At 53.4% G+C, this 15,494-nt stretch overlaps 1 non-coding gene across 1 annotated transcript; it reads left to right on the top strand.

The window, feature by feature from the left end:
- Positions 1 to 15,204: 15,204 nt before the first annotated feature.
- LOC149872378 (signal recognition particle RNA) lies at positions 15,205 to 15,494 on the top strand. The gene has a single exon (XR_016440890.1).

Raw genomic sequence — 15,494 nt, 5'->3', positions numbered from 1 at the left:
CCTGTTGTATTTAGGTCAGATGGAGTAATATTGCTGTTTCCCCTTGGTAAAGGGCTCGATTCTGATGTTTAAAAGCAGCAGCTGATGTTGCTACAAATATGCAGCCTGTTCAATTAAAAATATGCAACGAAACACAAAGTGAGCCTCTTGGCAGGGCGCCTTTTGAGAATTCAGTGGAAAAGGTGAAGTCATGGCTGATCAAATTGCATCTGTGACTTTCAGGTGACACCTTTAGACCTTGTTTGTATGGTTCAGATGGTCTCACATCACGCAGATTCATTTAACGAAAGTCTTGGACAGCCTGGAGCTCTGCCCACGGGACCTCTCGACATTTAGGGATGTTGCATATGCAGATAGGAGGCTGGATGAGCATCGGGATTCTGCATCATGCTAAGCCTACAGTTTGTTTTCAATATGTATTTCAGTGTTTTGTTTTTTAAGATAAAGGGTTTCGTTTCTGTTGAATGGTCGAACTGTGTGAAAAGAAATTTGGGTGCAAATATATTCCCTTCTGGTAGTAAATTGCCTGCCTTTTTCTTTTAAAGGTAAGTGGCGTTGTTCTGAGGTGTGCAGCGTGTTTTCTCGGGTGGTATCTGGTTGCTGGTTTTGACGTGCAGGCTGCTGGAGTCTGCACCGGGGGGCCGCTAGTAGCAAGACGTCTCGCAGATTCTGAAGGTGAAGCAGAAAACCAAAACCAGGTTTGTGGTTGGTGGCGAAAGGCTCGTCATAGTCGACAGCACGCCAGTCAGTCCAACTTGGTCGAGCTCGTCCTTGACAGGTAGAGACACTACAGGTTATTCACGGTCCTCTAAGTCTCTGCAAGGGACTCGTCTCTGTTCATACTTGTGTGCCCCCTGCACCCTGTCTCATGCCAATTCTTGTCTCTGTTGAGGTGTTCGGCTCTACTTGTTTTCTTTGCCAGGTTTACACGCCTGCTCTTCCGTTCTTGTTATCTTGTTAATGAGTGCTGACTTTTTACATTCGTCCTCAAGTTTTTAGCTGCTCTTTTCATACTCCCTTCAGTGTCTTTTTGCACATGAAGATGCGCTAATTTTTTCTTTCTTTCTTATTAGGTCATCCAGTGATCATGGTCTCATGTTGCTTTTCCACACTGCCGCTTACTATAGCTTAGCATAAGTATGGCCTAGCATGACCAGAACTCCTGCAAGTGGATTAGCCCGAGTGCAACGGATGATAATTTCTCAGTTTTAAATGGTTTAGAGCAGTGGTGCTCAACCTCCAGTCTGTGGGCCACATCTGGCCCGCGGAGCTGTGGTCTGCCCCACGGGCCTGGACATTTAGTGGTGGGAGAGGTGGGGCAGTGTTAATTGCCATTCCCCCGCTGCCAAATTTCCAGGCCTGCAGGCCGGATAGCATGGCCCTGTGTGCGAGATAGCAAGGCCTCACACTTTCCTGGCAGAGCCCTGTGGTTGGATTGCAGTGTGTAGGGCCATTTATGGCTGGTTGGGGGTGCGTGGGGCTTGGACCAGTGTGTGGCCGGACTGGGGCGTGCATGTGTCAAGCCATCACCATGTATCCAGCCCACAGGCTTAGACTGACCAACGCACGTCATATGTAGAAACCAGTGCTTGTTCCCATCAGGAACAGCATGTTGCACACAGTTGTAACTTGTCAGTCCTGATTTGGAAGAGTCTGTCAAAGAATTAGTTATTATTTCTACTGGTAATGGTTTGTTGGCTTAGACCAGGGGCGGGTAATTATTTGGGCTGGAGGGCTGCTCTGTCTGGTGCCCTGGGTGGTGGGTTAGGGATGGACTGGCAGCAGCAGCCAGGCAGGGTGAGCCACCACTGCCAGGAAACGAGTCCTACAGCCGTGCCATCCTGTCCCCGCTGTGTGCCCAGGGCCGGCAGGACCCACATGCTACCCCCTGCATCTGGGCCGGCTAGGGACAAGGGACCCACTGCGCACCGGATACAGTCCCTTGGTGGGCTGGATCTGGGCCCTGGGCTGAATTTTTCCTACCTCTGTCTTAGAAGCTGCTACTTCCTTCTTCTGTCTGGGTCTCAGTCCCATATAGGCATTACAGTCCTGTGACAGACGGAGCATATGTGTGATCTGATGAAGTGGGCAGTGTTCAAAAGCTTATGCTATGCATCTGGTGTGGTTAGTTCAGGGGTGTCAAAGATCTGGCCAGCGAAGCCCTATTGTCTGGCCCATGGTATTGCCTTCCACAGGTCTTGGACTGGATGCAGGACACTGCATGCAGCGGTGCCCAGACAGGCCCCCTGTGCCGGATCTGGCACACGTGCTGCATGGCCAGATGAGTCTGAGCTAGTCTATAAAGTACAAATCTACCCTGCCTTTAAACAGGTCAGGTCACACAGGTAATCTCTGGCATATTTGGAAGCAATATGAGATCTTATATGGAAGATGGCTTCCCCCCTGTCTGCGGGGTTTTGCCTTCCTCTGTAGCAGGATCCTCTACCCGGGATCTCTTAAGCATATATTGACAACATTTCCTAGATGCGGGATGCTGGCTGCTGTGGTCCCCCTGCTTTACCTGTGGTGAGTTCAGGTGTTAAGTTTGTGCTGTCAGGTTTGATGGTTGTCTTATGTAGAGTTTAGATGGTGGATGTCATAGACATTCGGGCTGGAAGGGACCCCGGAGGATCATCGAGTCCAGCCCCCTGCCCAAAGGGCAGGAAGTCAGCTGGGGTCATAGGATCCCAGCAAGATAAGCATCCAATTTACTCTTGAAGGTGTTCAATGTAGGTGCTTGAACCACCTCCGCTGGCAGACTGTTCCAGACCTTGGGGGCTCGGACAGGAAAGAAATTCTTCCTTATGTCCAGCCTGAAACGGTCTTGCAGGAGTTTGTGACCGTTCGACCTCGTCATCCCTTGGGGCGCTCTGGTGAACAAACGTTCCCCCAGATCCTGGTGGTCACCCCGATAAACTTATAGGTGGCCATCAGATCACCCCTGAGCCTGCGCTTTTCCAGGCTGTTGCCGTAAGGTTTGCTTTCCTGACCTCTGATCCTGTGCGTGGCTCTCCTCTGGACTCTCTCAAGCTTCTCCACATCCTTTTTGACTTGTGGGGCCCAAAACTGGATGCAGTATTCCAGCTGTGGCCTCACCAAGGCCGAGTACAAGGGGAGAATGACGTCCCGGGATTTGCTCGAGAAGCATCTATGGATGCAAGCCAGCGTTTTGGTCACTTTACTAGCGGCAGCGTCGCATTGCAGGCTCATGTTCATCTTGTGGTCAATGATGACCCCCAAGTCTCTTTCTTCCGTAGTGCTAGCCAGCGTAGCACTGCCGAGCCTGTAAGGGTGCTGCAGGTTTTTCCTCCCAAGGTGGAGAGCCTTGCATTTTTCGGTGTTAAACACCATCAGGTTCTCATCCGCCCATTTGCTGAGCCTGTCCAGGTCAGCCTGGATCACCCGCCTATCTTCTGGCGTGGATGCTTTGCCCCAAAGTTTGGTGTCATCGGCAAACCTGGCCAGTTCGCTCCTGACTCCAATGTCCACATCATCGATGAAGATGTTAAACAGTGTAGGCCCTAGGACAGAGCCTTGGGGGACCCCCTTGGTCACAGGACACCAAGACGATCGGCTCCTGTTGACCACCACCCTCTGGGTCCGACCGCGGAGCCAATTCCCCAACCAGCAGCTTGTGGTGACATCAAGGCCACAGTTAGCCAGTTTAGCCAAGAGGTGATCATGGGATACCAGATCGAAGGCTTTTTTAAAGTCAAGATATACAACATCGATCTCTTCCCCCTTGTCCAGGTGATAGGTCACCCGGCCATAAAAGGAAATTAGGTTGGTCAAGCAAGACCTACCTGCAACAAACCCATGCTTGCTATCCCTCAGGGTATTGCCTTCAGCTAGTCTGTTAACGATAGCCTCTGATAATCTTTTCCAAGATCTTCCCTGGGATAGAGGTCAGGCTGATGGGCCTGTAGTTAGCTGGATCTGCTTTCCTCCCTTTCTGAAAAATCGGCACCACATTGGCCTTCTTCCAGTCTTCGGGCACTGCACCAGAGTGCCAGGAGCTGTCGAAGACCCGCGCCCGGGGCTGGGCTCTGACGCTCGCCAGCTCCCTGAGTGCCCTGGGGTGTATAGGGACTGTATAGGGCGGTTTGCATAGGGGTGATCTTTACCTCTAGGGGCCCCTTACAGTTTCTCTGATTACACGATTCTGTGCCTAAGCCATGAACTGCCCTTCCCTCTGTGAGCCTACCCTTTACAACAGGAGTGGGCAAAATATAGCCCATGGGCCAAATCTGGCCCACCAAGGGATTTTTTCTGGGTCATGGCAGGTCCTTTGGTCCCACCTAGCCTAGGTGCAGGGCAACCCAGGTCATGGCACGTGCAGTTGGTCCTGCCGGCCCGGTGCGCAGCAGTGCTGGGGTGGCGCAGCGGCTAGACTTGCTGCCTGGAGGTGGTGGTGGCTCCTTCCAGCCGCTGCTCCGGTGTCACTGCCACCGCTGGAGCCTGCTCTGCTGCCTGGGCACCCCGGCCCTACCGCTGTGTGTGGGACCCATGTGGGCAGGGCACGAGGCTGGGCAGGTGGGATGGGGTCGGGGCAGGATGGGCAGGTGGGGCCAGGGATGTGGGGCCGGATCGTGAGGCAGGGATAGCGCAGAGCCAGGGCCTGGGGCAGAGCCGCAGTCTGTTGCCCACATGCCTCTGCAACGGGCACCGGCTGCATGGGCAGGGACATGCAGGGAGCAGGTCACAGTTTTGCCCTGGGCCACCCCCCACCTGCCCCACTTCTGGATGCCGCTCCCCACACCCATGCCCATCCCCCTGGCCCGGCCATGCTCCCTGCCCGCACGGGTCTCAGCCAGTCTCCGTGTAGAGCCCGGGGTTGCCGAGCAGTGAAAGCACGGGGCCAGGGCCTGGGGCAGAGCCGCGATCTGCTCCCCGCACGTCCCTGTCCAAGGAACCGGCGTCCATCACGGGGCCGTGCAGGGAGCAGATTGTGGCTCTGCCCTGGGCCCCAGCCCCACTTACCCATCCTGCTCCTGGCTGCCATTTCCCACGTCCCCACAGCCCCGGCCCATCTGCATGGATGAGCGGAGAGCAGAGCCACGTCGTGAGCTGCTCGGGGGGTGCCGACCCAGCCCGTGACCGCCCACCAAAACTTCCTAAGTGCCCCTCCAGCCCAAACATTTGCCCACCCCTGCTTCACATCAGTTCAGCTCCCTCCCTTATGATGTTCTCGTAGCTTCGGGTGGTGTTCATTTCTAGAAAATGGGCATCCTGGAGAGCACCCATCCTACGGCAATAACGTTCAACAAACCGCTGCGCGTCCTTGGCAGCTTCCAAATAATTCAGACAAAATTCTGCTCTTCAGACTGGTCCAAAACATTAATTACTGAGCTTTTTAGTTGAGTCCCAGTCAGGACGGTAGAGGGCACTCTGGTCATGCTTTATCAGACACCGGAGAAGGTGGGTCTCCAGCTACTGTGCCAGCCAGGTTTTCTTTTCAGCACTTGTTTTGTCCAGGAGCTTACTGTTTGGTTAAATGGGAGGGGAAAAGGAAAACTGTTTTGCAGAATGACCATGCCCATCTCGGTCCTTCGTAGCAAACCCAGTCCTAGAGCACCTGTGTCCGTTTTGGCTTTGCTCGGTGATGGCCCAAATAGTTTTCCCTGGCCTGGCCTCTGAGCAGGGCTGGCACAGCTCCCTGGATTCACTCTGGAGACTCAAAGTGCATATGTGCATGTCTGTGTGTGTGCACGTGCACTCAAGAATTGAAGTGTGTGAGCATGCGACTTAACCATCAACCTGGAGTAGTCGTGTCTCAAAATCTGTATTCACATTTGGACGATGGCAGGTCTTTTCCCGGGTTTGATTTTAAACAGTGCTGTTTTCTCTCATCTAGTTCTCTCTTCTTCCACGGCGAGAATCCCCTCCTCGTTCTCGGCACTAACTTGGTTGTAGATTAGGAGGAATTTTCGGACTCGGAGGGTGGTCGGGCATTGGAACAGGCTGTGCAGAGAGGTGGTGGGATCTCCATCCTCGGCAATTTCCAAGAGCAGGTTGCTGGTTGGGGATGATCCTGCCTCGACCTGGCGGCTGGACTAGATGCGTCATTCTGCAAAACAGTTTTCCTTTTCCCCTCCCATTTAACCAAACAGTAAGCTCCTGGACAAAACAAGTGCTGAAAAGAAAACCTGGCTGGCAGAGTAGCTGGAGACCCACCTTCTCCGGTGTCTGAGAAAGCATGACCAGAGTGCCCTCTACCGTCCTGACTGGGACTCCCAGCCCTATGTTCCTATGAACTTAGTGTCTTGAATAAGCTAAATTCTTCAAGTGCACGATACCGGTGAACTGGAATTACAGATGTTTCTTTATCAGTTAGATTTCTGGGCATCACACCTTGGATTGTATCCTACCGGTTTAACCTGCGGCCCGGTTTTGTTCAATGCGAATGAACTAGTTCTCTTTAGCCCCCGTCCCCAGCTGCTCCCTCTAGCTTGTTTGCAGCCACTGTCCTAGCCCCGGGCGGGAGCGAGATTTGGAAGCGTGGACACAGAAGAGGGCAGGGGCTTGTGGAGGGCCATGGGGCGCATTAAGCAGAAGAGAGGTTTTGGGGTGCCTGTTTGGGAGAAGGTGAAGGGGATCTGTGCTTGTCTGACCCAAGCCGCTAGGGTGCTAAATTGTATGTGGTGGCCGTGTTGGTCTGAAACTAAAAGAAATGCAAAACTCTAGAGGTCTTGGTTCAGCGATGATACCTTTTATTAGACCAACTAAGGGTACTAAATTGGCATTCAAGAAGGCTGGGTTCGATTCCCTGGGCTGCCCCTCAGATCACTTCACTCCTCCCTTTCTTCCACTTTCTGTTTGTTTCCATTAAAAGCCTTTGGGGCAGGGCCTAATCTGTGCCATCTTCTTGCACAATTGCCACCCCGGTTCTCCGGGATCTCTCTCTGGTGATCACCCGGGTATTTAACGACGTAAGGTGGCCGACCTTGTCAGTAAGCGCGCCGCTCGCACGCTGCACTGACTCTTCGCCTCCCCTGCAGCCAAGCCAAGAAGGAGCAAGTTAAAGTTTGGCTTGAAGATCTCTCTAGATGGCATTTAGCTGATTTTTTTGGATTTTAAACTTCATTGCAGAACAAGAACAATTTTTAAACCTCCCTGCTTGCTGTCAGACACCGCCAGGGAAGGCATCCTACCTGATCTACACAACAAAGAGCAACTCAGAACAACTCACCGCAACGCTCTCATGGACGCAGCGGGGCAGATTTTCCATCTCCAGCTCCCTCTGTGCAAAAATGAAGTTTATTTCCTACACATGGGGACTTTTTACCATCTTTAATTTTCCCAGAGCCTGATGAAGGGCATTTGAGCTCGAAAGCTTGCAGGAAAAGATTTTTTTTTGGTTTTTTTTTCAATTTCCTAGTTGGTCTAATAAAAGGTATCATTTCTGAACCAAGAGTCTGAGATTTTTGCATTTCTTTAGATGTTGGGCTCTTAATGTCCAGGTTCTGCAGCCCTCCTGCTGGTTTGCGCTTAGAAAGTAGCTTGACCTGAACATGCAAATGGAGGGGCCCTGGGCCTTGCTCCTCAAACACAAAGTGCTTCTGGGACCAGGCAGTTTTTTCATAACATAAAAGCTGCAAATTGTAGTGCTCCTTGGCTCTGCCCAGAGCATCAATTAGTGTGCGACCTCCCCAGGGGGTGGAAATGCCTTTTGCACCGGCTTTGCAAGAGGGGAAATGCAATGCGCCACAGTCTTTTACATTGGTAAAGCAGAGCAGAAACTATGTGAGCAATCTTGGGATGGCTACTGGAAAGAACAAAGCTCTGCCGTTCAACAGAAAAACAAGCAGGAGCAAGTCAGCCCTGGGCTGCTGGGTGCAAAGGTGATACCCTGGCTGGACACGGCAGCATCCCACAGTCTCCCATGCCAAGAATGGCCCGAGCTAATCGGGCACGAGGCAAGGATTTCTTAGGGCACTCTAATTGGACAGCTATGTAGTTTTTGACAGGCTTTTGAAGGTAAGATGTTCCTCCTACTTGAGCAAACGGGAGTGGGGACCCCAACCCTTCTCTAGCTTGCCAGCTCAAGTAAATCACATTCATTGATCACGCTAACTCTCCCTAGAAATAGCCATCTCCCTGCTTCTACCCAAGCGTGTAGTAGGAAGCCAGAGGCACGTGTATGAGATCAAGAGCTGTTTAGCCGGCTGTTCGGATGCAGAAAAAGTCAGTGGTGTAACTTGGGGTGGGGGTCCCCGAATGGCAGTCCCTTGAAGTCTGTGGTGCTGCTGCAGGAGCCACCGGGTGCACGGACCCTGCGTCGCTGCTGTAGCCACATGCGTTGCTCCATGCCAGCAGCGGCCCTGGGGTTTGTGGTCCTGGGCTAAATCCTGCTCGGGCACCGAGCACTCGAGCATGGGGGGAGAAGAGGGTCAATGCGTTCTGCCCCAGGGGCAGGGGTTTTGCCCCCGTCTTGGCACTCATCTCCCCCAGGGGGGGTTGCCCAGGAAAGCCTCTGGAAAACCCACTCTTCTCTGCACCAGCATATTCGTTTCTGATTATTTGTAAACTCACTAAAATGCTGCTGGTTTTGCAAACTTGGCATCGTGCTATGTCTGTGGGTCACCACTGCTTTGTGGTGCTGCGTCAGTCCCGTTGCGTCGCTCACCGTGACACCTTGCACCTTATCCCCTTGCAGATGAAGAAACCTGGCCAAAGAGATTGAGCAACTCACTGGACTAAGGTGCCAGAGAAAGTTAGCGCTAGAGGTGAGGCTAGCACTTGAGTGCCTGGCTCCTGCGTCTCTTATCTGCACTCAGGATAAATCTGGGGATGTTTTATGAGACCAACTCAAATGGTTGGAAAAATTCTTCTTTGCAAGCTTTCGGGTACAAATACCCTTCGTCAGACCAAGGAAGCAAATTGGTGTGTGCTCTTCCTTGATGCATTACAGCTTGTCCTGGGCTTCCTCGAGAAACACTTGCTGGGACCCCTAGCCTTGCTCAGTCTCCTGGAGCACGCCTGGCATAGCTTCCCGGGTGGCTGAGACCCTGGCTTAAGACCACTTTTTTTTAGTCCTCAACTTGCCGGGTTATCTGCGGCCTCCTCGGGAAGCTGCCTTCTGCCTGAGCTCCTGGACAGGGGCTTTACTTGCTTAACAGGATGGGGTGCACCTGAAGGCTCATGCAGCAAAGCAGGCGCTCTTTTTAAAGCCCAGCAGCATTTACTGGTCCAGAGCAATACAACAGGCAGCATCCTTGGGCCCCAAGGCCCCTGCAGTCAAATGCCCTGCTAAACAGTCTCTGCTCTTGCCTCTCAAAACCCACCTCTGACTCCTCTCCTCCTGCCTAGCTCTCTCTCCCCTTCTTTTTGTCTTGGGGAGACTCTTTTTGCATTGTCCTCTGAAGAGCTCTCCTGGTACCAGGCCCTGCAGGTGCTCATCCTTTGCTTGATGAGCCGTACTAGAGCCTTCCAGGCAGGTCGCCCTCCAAATACAGCTAACCCCTTCTTTCTCCGTGTCCAAACTAGGGAACCGAGGCATGCAGCACTAATAACATTAACCCACTCAACTTGGATACACTTCGAACCACCGTCGGGGACGGTCACAGACCTGGCAAAAAATGTTGGATAAATCAGGAAACGTAGCGACTAACTGTATGTCTTGGATCGCATCAATCTGTATGCATGCCGCTACCACGTGGGGGGCCCGTGTTGTAATAACTCTGATTTTTAACAGTGTCTAATAAAGTTTTAAAATCCAATTCATCAAAACCTGTATTGTGTAGCAGACCAAACCTGTTTGTGGATTTGGCTCTAGTTCAGCTCGTGCTGAAACAAAGTAGAAAACAAAATTCTGGAAAATGGTAAATGCCACAGGATCGTGGGAAAATAGGGCTAGAAGGGACCTCACATAGGAAGGGATCTTTTAAACCCTCATATAAATGTTGTCCTTAATATATGACATGGACAGACTTTTTCCATCTGGGGAAAGGATTCCTAACCTTGCTTACCGTAGCCCAGGGATTCCCACCCAGGGGTGCTTTGAGATGCTTTCAAGGATGCCAGGGGGCACCACGGTGCTGTGAGATGCACAAACATGATCCACAAGATAAGCCAAGAGCTTCCCAATAGGAAGCCATAGCACGAAAAGCAGATCTGCTGTGGTTTCCTGAGTTCTTTGCAACAGAAGAATTGCTCTATTATTTTTCTGTAGGCAAAAACCAAGAAAAGTGAAAAGCTGGTATTTTCCAAGGGAGGCCTTGAGTGCAAAAGCGGTGACTCTCAACGCCCCAGTCACAGCCCAGGAGTCTGTCGTGGCTGGGGCTGTACAGACGGAGGGGAAAGGCCGGCGCTGCCTTGGAGAGCGTTAGATGCTAAACAGAAAACGCAAGGCAAAATACGGCGGGAGGAGGGAGCACCAGGCAGCAACACGGTGACGTACATCAGCTCCGGCCTTGCGTTCATATGTCTGCGCTGGACGGTGCCAGCTCTCACCCCGCGGGGCGGTCATCTCTGTTAGCGGGTCTCTCCCCTGCCCCGGGGCAGTTGCAAATCTGCCTAAGCTTTACCCTTCCTGCAATGAAAGAAACACTATGCAGTTATTGAGGGTTGAGGATCCCGCCAGGAGCGTCTCACCAACTCATTTCCAGGGTAGGAGACATACCCTGCGCATGGTTTTCTGGCCAGTACCGTTCTGGGGATCTCCGGGCTAATGCCCGTGCCCCGCGGAGGCGCCCTGGTCCTGTCGGCGGGAGAGGGGCCGTGCCGCGCTGCTCCCGCAAGTACGTGACAGCGGTGCCCGTTATGTGCGGGTCGAAACAGCTTTGTGAGGCTCCGGGTCCGTGGCATCGCAGATACGTCTGGGTGAGTCGGTCTCGGCGCGCAGGGCTCGGAGAGCGGGGAAACGGGAAGGCTTTCCTCCCAGAAACAGTGGGTGAAGGATGCTGGAGCTGGCCAAGGAGTCGGCAGCACTTTCTAATGCCAGGTTCCCCGTTCGGAGGGAGGAATGGCTCTGAGACGGGGCGAGATGCTGAGGCTGTGGTCACTTCCCCAGCCTGAGATCTGAAGGCTACGGGCGACGTTTGAAAAATGCTTGGTCACGCCGCTGAAACGTGCAGGCCAGCTGCCCGTGTTTCAGGGAGCCGTGCAAAATCGTCACGTGGAGGATAAAGCGTTGTTCGGGACAAAGCGGGCTATTGGCGCCGCAGCAGAAATTTGTGAGGACGACTGGAAGACCCGCAGTCTCATGCATCTGTTGGCCCAACCATAAAAGAAAATGCTCCGTCCGTGGTTTCTTGCCCCGTTTAATATTGCACGTATCTATGGTACAGGAAGAGGCAAGTGCTGGAGGGAGCGTGTGCGGCCTGGCTCTCTGGGTAACAGCATCCTGCTACGAAGCTCTGCTCCCTCTGCCTAGTTAATTAGCCGCGGCATTGTTTGTAACCTCTGGGGCCAGCGTAGATGAAAAGGACCCGTGGACATCAAGCCCAGGCCTCTATTATCACACGCAACCGCATCCTATAATCCCTTTCCTGAACTAAGCAAGCTCCATTTTTAAACTAGTTGAGTTTTATGACCCCACTACTCCTTCGGGGAGCTTTTCTGGAAGCTGTCCCCTCTGATGGTTAGAAACCACCTAGTTTCTACCATAACTGATTCACCGCCAGTTTAATCCCTTTAGTTCTTTAGCTTCAGTAGCTTTTTCCCGGCGTCTTCCCTAACGGCCCTCTTAATAAGCCAAATTAACATCAGCTTGCTATAAAGTAACCCTGTGTGGGCACGCGGCAATCGTTCTCATAACCCAGTTGCATCAAGTACTTTAATTAGCCAACAGCAGTAGGTAGCAGCACCCTTAAATGATGATCTAGCCATTCCTCCTTGTGTTCAGACCGGGCCTGTGGTGGGGATGGGACAGAAGTTCAATACTAGATAAGAGGGCATGTCAACGCAGCAGGCTGCAGGGGCCGGAGCTAGCCTGGTTTGGTTAGGAGTTTGGCAGCGTCGGGATGGTTCGGCGCTGGTTTACTTACTGTACAAGGGGCTCCCATATTTCTTGGAAAGAAAGATGATTGCATGTGGCTTAAGTGTGTAGACATCCCACACGTGCACACACCGTTACAACCATATATAGCTGTATAAAATAAGAAAGTATCTGTCTGCTAGCGCTCAAGGGCTAGGTGGAGATTTAAAATGAGCCGAGGCTACGGATAGTAGCGCTATTCGGAGGGTACATAGGGAGACGGTAGAGCTAACCAGCCTGTGGAGCTGCCCGATCAACGCTGCCGTGTGGCTGGCCCCTTGTTCCCTCCCGTGTCCCTGTGTGGGGTCTAACAAACCTAATTTTGCGACCGTATTGACAGGGGCAGACCACTGTGCCTAGGCAGGCTCTCAGCCATGGTCAGCTGAGCGCTTCACACTGGTCGGGGCAGGGACCCTGCCTGGTCCAGCACTTCTGTACAGGGGCCTCGAACACCTCTCGGGATGGGGACTCTGCAGATCCCCCCGGCATCTATCCCACTGCCTCGCTGGTCTCGCAGTGACGAAGTTGTTCTGGGTATCCAGTCTAAGCTAACTTTCTGCAACTTCCAGTCATTGATCCACATCCTCCTCTCTGCAGCGAGAGAGAAAAGGTGCTTCCCCTCTTTTATTGCATCCCTTCAAGTATTTGAAGACTGTTATCATGCCCCTCTTCTATGGTCTGCTATGGGTATTGCCCATGCTTCTGCGCTTTGCTGGTTGCTCTCCCCCTTACCATTTCTGCCGCATGTATCAGGGTGCTTTTAAACCCCCTTCAGAGACGCTGGAAGTTGGCTGCAGCCCAGGCTGAGGATTTTGGCGGGGCTGTGCCGATGTTCCTGCTGGGACCTAACTGGGAGGGTCCTGGCTGGAGGGTCTTGCCCCTCTGCTCAGGGTCAGACCGACAACATATTTGGGGTCAGGAAGTAAATTTACCCCCATGGCCAGATTGGTACGGACGGGGGTGGGGGACTGCCTTCCTCTGTAGTGGGGGTATGGTCTCTGCCTGGGACAGCATTTCGCAGAAGCAGGATCCTGGCTGCCCTGTTGCCTGCTTGCCCTGTGGCAGGTCCGGGTTCGAGCTCTGCGTTGCGTCGGGATTGCTTGTTGTCTTATGCAGAGTTTAGAGTATGGTTTTGTGGCGTGGTTTGGGTAGGGATGATCCTGCCTGGAGCGGGGCTTGGACTAGAGGTGACCTCCGGGGTCCCTTCCAGCCCCACTTCTCCGTGAGTCTTGTGCACGTGTGTGCATTAAGGATGGATCACTGCACCCGCTGCTGTAATGCAGCCACTTCTGGGGTGGTGGGCAGCAGCTGTTTCGTTATGCACAACGCTGTATGACAGTCTGAGCAGAGAAGTAATAGCTATGACTCATACATTACTGGAAGCAGCTTTTTCACGTGTTTGTTTCCATGGCAGTAAACCCAGCGATTCTGGTATAGATGTGTATATGTATTGCATCCTCTGATTCTATTTTATATTCCCAAGGAAGAAACTTTGAAATCTTGGGAGCCGTACCCAGGCCTGCGGCCACACCTCACTGCTCTCCTGCAATTCCTGTTACCTGAGGACAAGGCTAAAGGATGCTACACAAATTAACAGCAACACATGCAAAGAGCTGGTTGAATCCATCCCTTCCAGATGGAGAAAGCATCCATTGACTGCGTCTGGCCAGCACTGCTAATGTGAGCTAAAAGCTGAGATTCTGATGCAGGTTTTCATCGCGTGCTTTCTTCAGCGTATTTTGGGTGAAATGTTGTCGGTGAGGTGTCAGCTGTGGCATTAACCTGGGCTGTGGGATATGGCTTCGAGGATGGACTGAGGGGCTTCCTGGACAAAGCGGTCCCCAGCAGAGTATCTGGGGACCCGTGTAACTCAGCAGTGTCAGTCCCCTGGGGAAGTGGCTTCCTTGGGGCAGGGGCCAGATGACCCTCCTGCCAGATGACCTTTTGCAAAAATCTAGTTGGTTTAATAAAAGATATCACCTCTACTATGAGTCCTGGTTGCCCGTGCATACAGGCACTCACAGGCGGTCCTAACGAGGAGGGAGTAATGGGCATTGCAGGGGCAGAGAGGTCCAGGAGAGATGCAAGGCCTCAACATGTGATGAGCCAACCATGAATTCATCACAGCCACTGTCACCTTGTGAGAGGTGAGAGGGACTCGGACTTGGGAGACCTGTAGGAAACAACGAGCAAAGACCCTGCTGCTCTCTTGCTTTGCTTTCCATGGGGTCAGGAGCTCTTCTCATTTTCTGGTCACTGCCACCTCTTCATAAAAGATCGACCGTGGGGACAGCACGCCCCGCCAAAGGCTGTAAGAAGCAAGCAAGGCTTTTTTGTGATAACTTATATTGGACCGGCTGTAGAGGGGGAAGAGCTTCTGTCCTTACCATGTCATGGGCTATTGCATCCTGTGCCCTGACGTGCCAGGGCACCATCCTGGCATCGTCTGATCACTGCAGTAGTGGAGGTTTCCCCATGAGAGAGGAAGGGGCTGTTCCCCGTGTGAAGCCTGTGGTCAGGAAGAAGGCAAGGCAGGACGGCACTGCGAAGGCTAACTTGGTCAGTGTGACAAGAGCTTTTGTAGCCAGTTGGCTGTCACCTGCAAAAGCTCATGCACGCCTGGCAGAGTTAGTCTCTTAGTGCCTCCCTGCCTTGCCTTCTGCTTGGAGTAGGCATGATCAAGGCTGCTGAGTGTCTCTAGGTACCGCTGCAACCGCGGCAGTAGGGAGCCCGAAGCAATCCTGTCTGGAGGGGTGTGCTGCCCTGCTGGCTTCAGTAGGGCACGTCCCCGTGCTTGGAGGGGCTGCATTTGGTGCCCACGCCATGCCAGGAGGGAACCTATGTGCAAAGGCTGGGGAGAGAGGAGAAGGAAGAGCCAGGCTGGGAAGGTGAGCTACGTGCGTTGCCCAGGAGGGTGATGATGACTCGCTGCTTCCCTTGCAGACAGCACAGGGGCTCTGTTCAGCAGCGCTGCCTCGGGGTTGCTCCCAGGGGGGCCTCTATCCTCGGGTGCCTGCCCGCTGATCCAACGCCGAGGCTCAGGAACAGCTCACGCTCGGTGCGCTATCGCCTGGTCTGAGCGCAGGGGCTGCTGGGCTGTCTCGGCTCCTTTCTGCGTGCGGGGAGCAGGTGTGCACGGACTCCGTGCACCAGCCGTGCTCTCCTCTCCTCTGCCACGTCACAGCGGCGGCTGGCACGGTGACCTCCGGTCCTGGGCAAGCCCTGCCGCCACGCTGGCGCGTGCCTGCAATCCCCGCTGCTGGGGAGCAGAAGCTGGTGGATCACTTGAGCAGGGCAGCTCTGGGCTGCCTTGTGCCCTGCTGAGCAGGAGTCCACCCTAGGCCTGGCACCAACCTGCTGGTGCGTGGGGAGCTGCACGTCCCCAGGTCACTAAGCAAGTGAACCAGCTCCAGCCGGGAAAGGTGCAGGTCAAAGCTCCTGTGCTGACCCGTGCTGGGACAGCGCCTGCGAATGGCCCTCGTGCCACGCCTGGGCAAGAGAGGGGGCTCAGCCTCTT

This window comes from Crocodylus siamensis, chromosome 2 (assembly GCF_052110815.1).
Source record: "Crocodylus siamensis isolate JL-2025a chromosome 2, ASM5211081v1, whole genome shotgun sequence".
In the NCBI taxonomy this organism is placed as follows: domain Eukaryota; kingdom Metazoa; phylum Chordata; order Crocodylia; family Crocodylidae; genus Crocodylus; species Crocodylus siamensis.
This window is presented reverse-complemented; position numbering and strand designations above follow the sequence as displayed.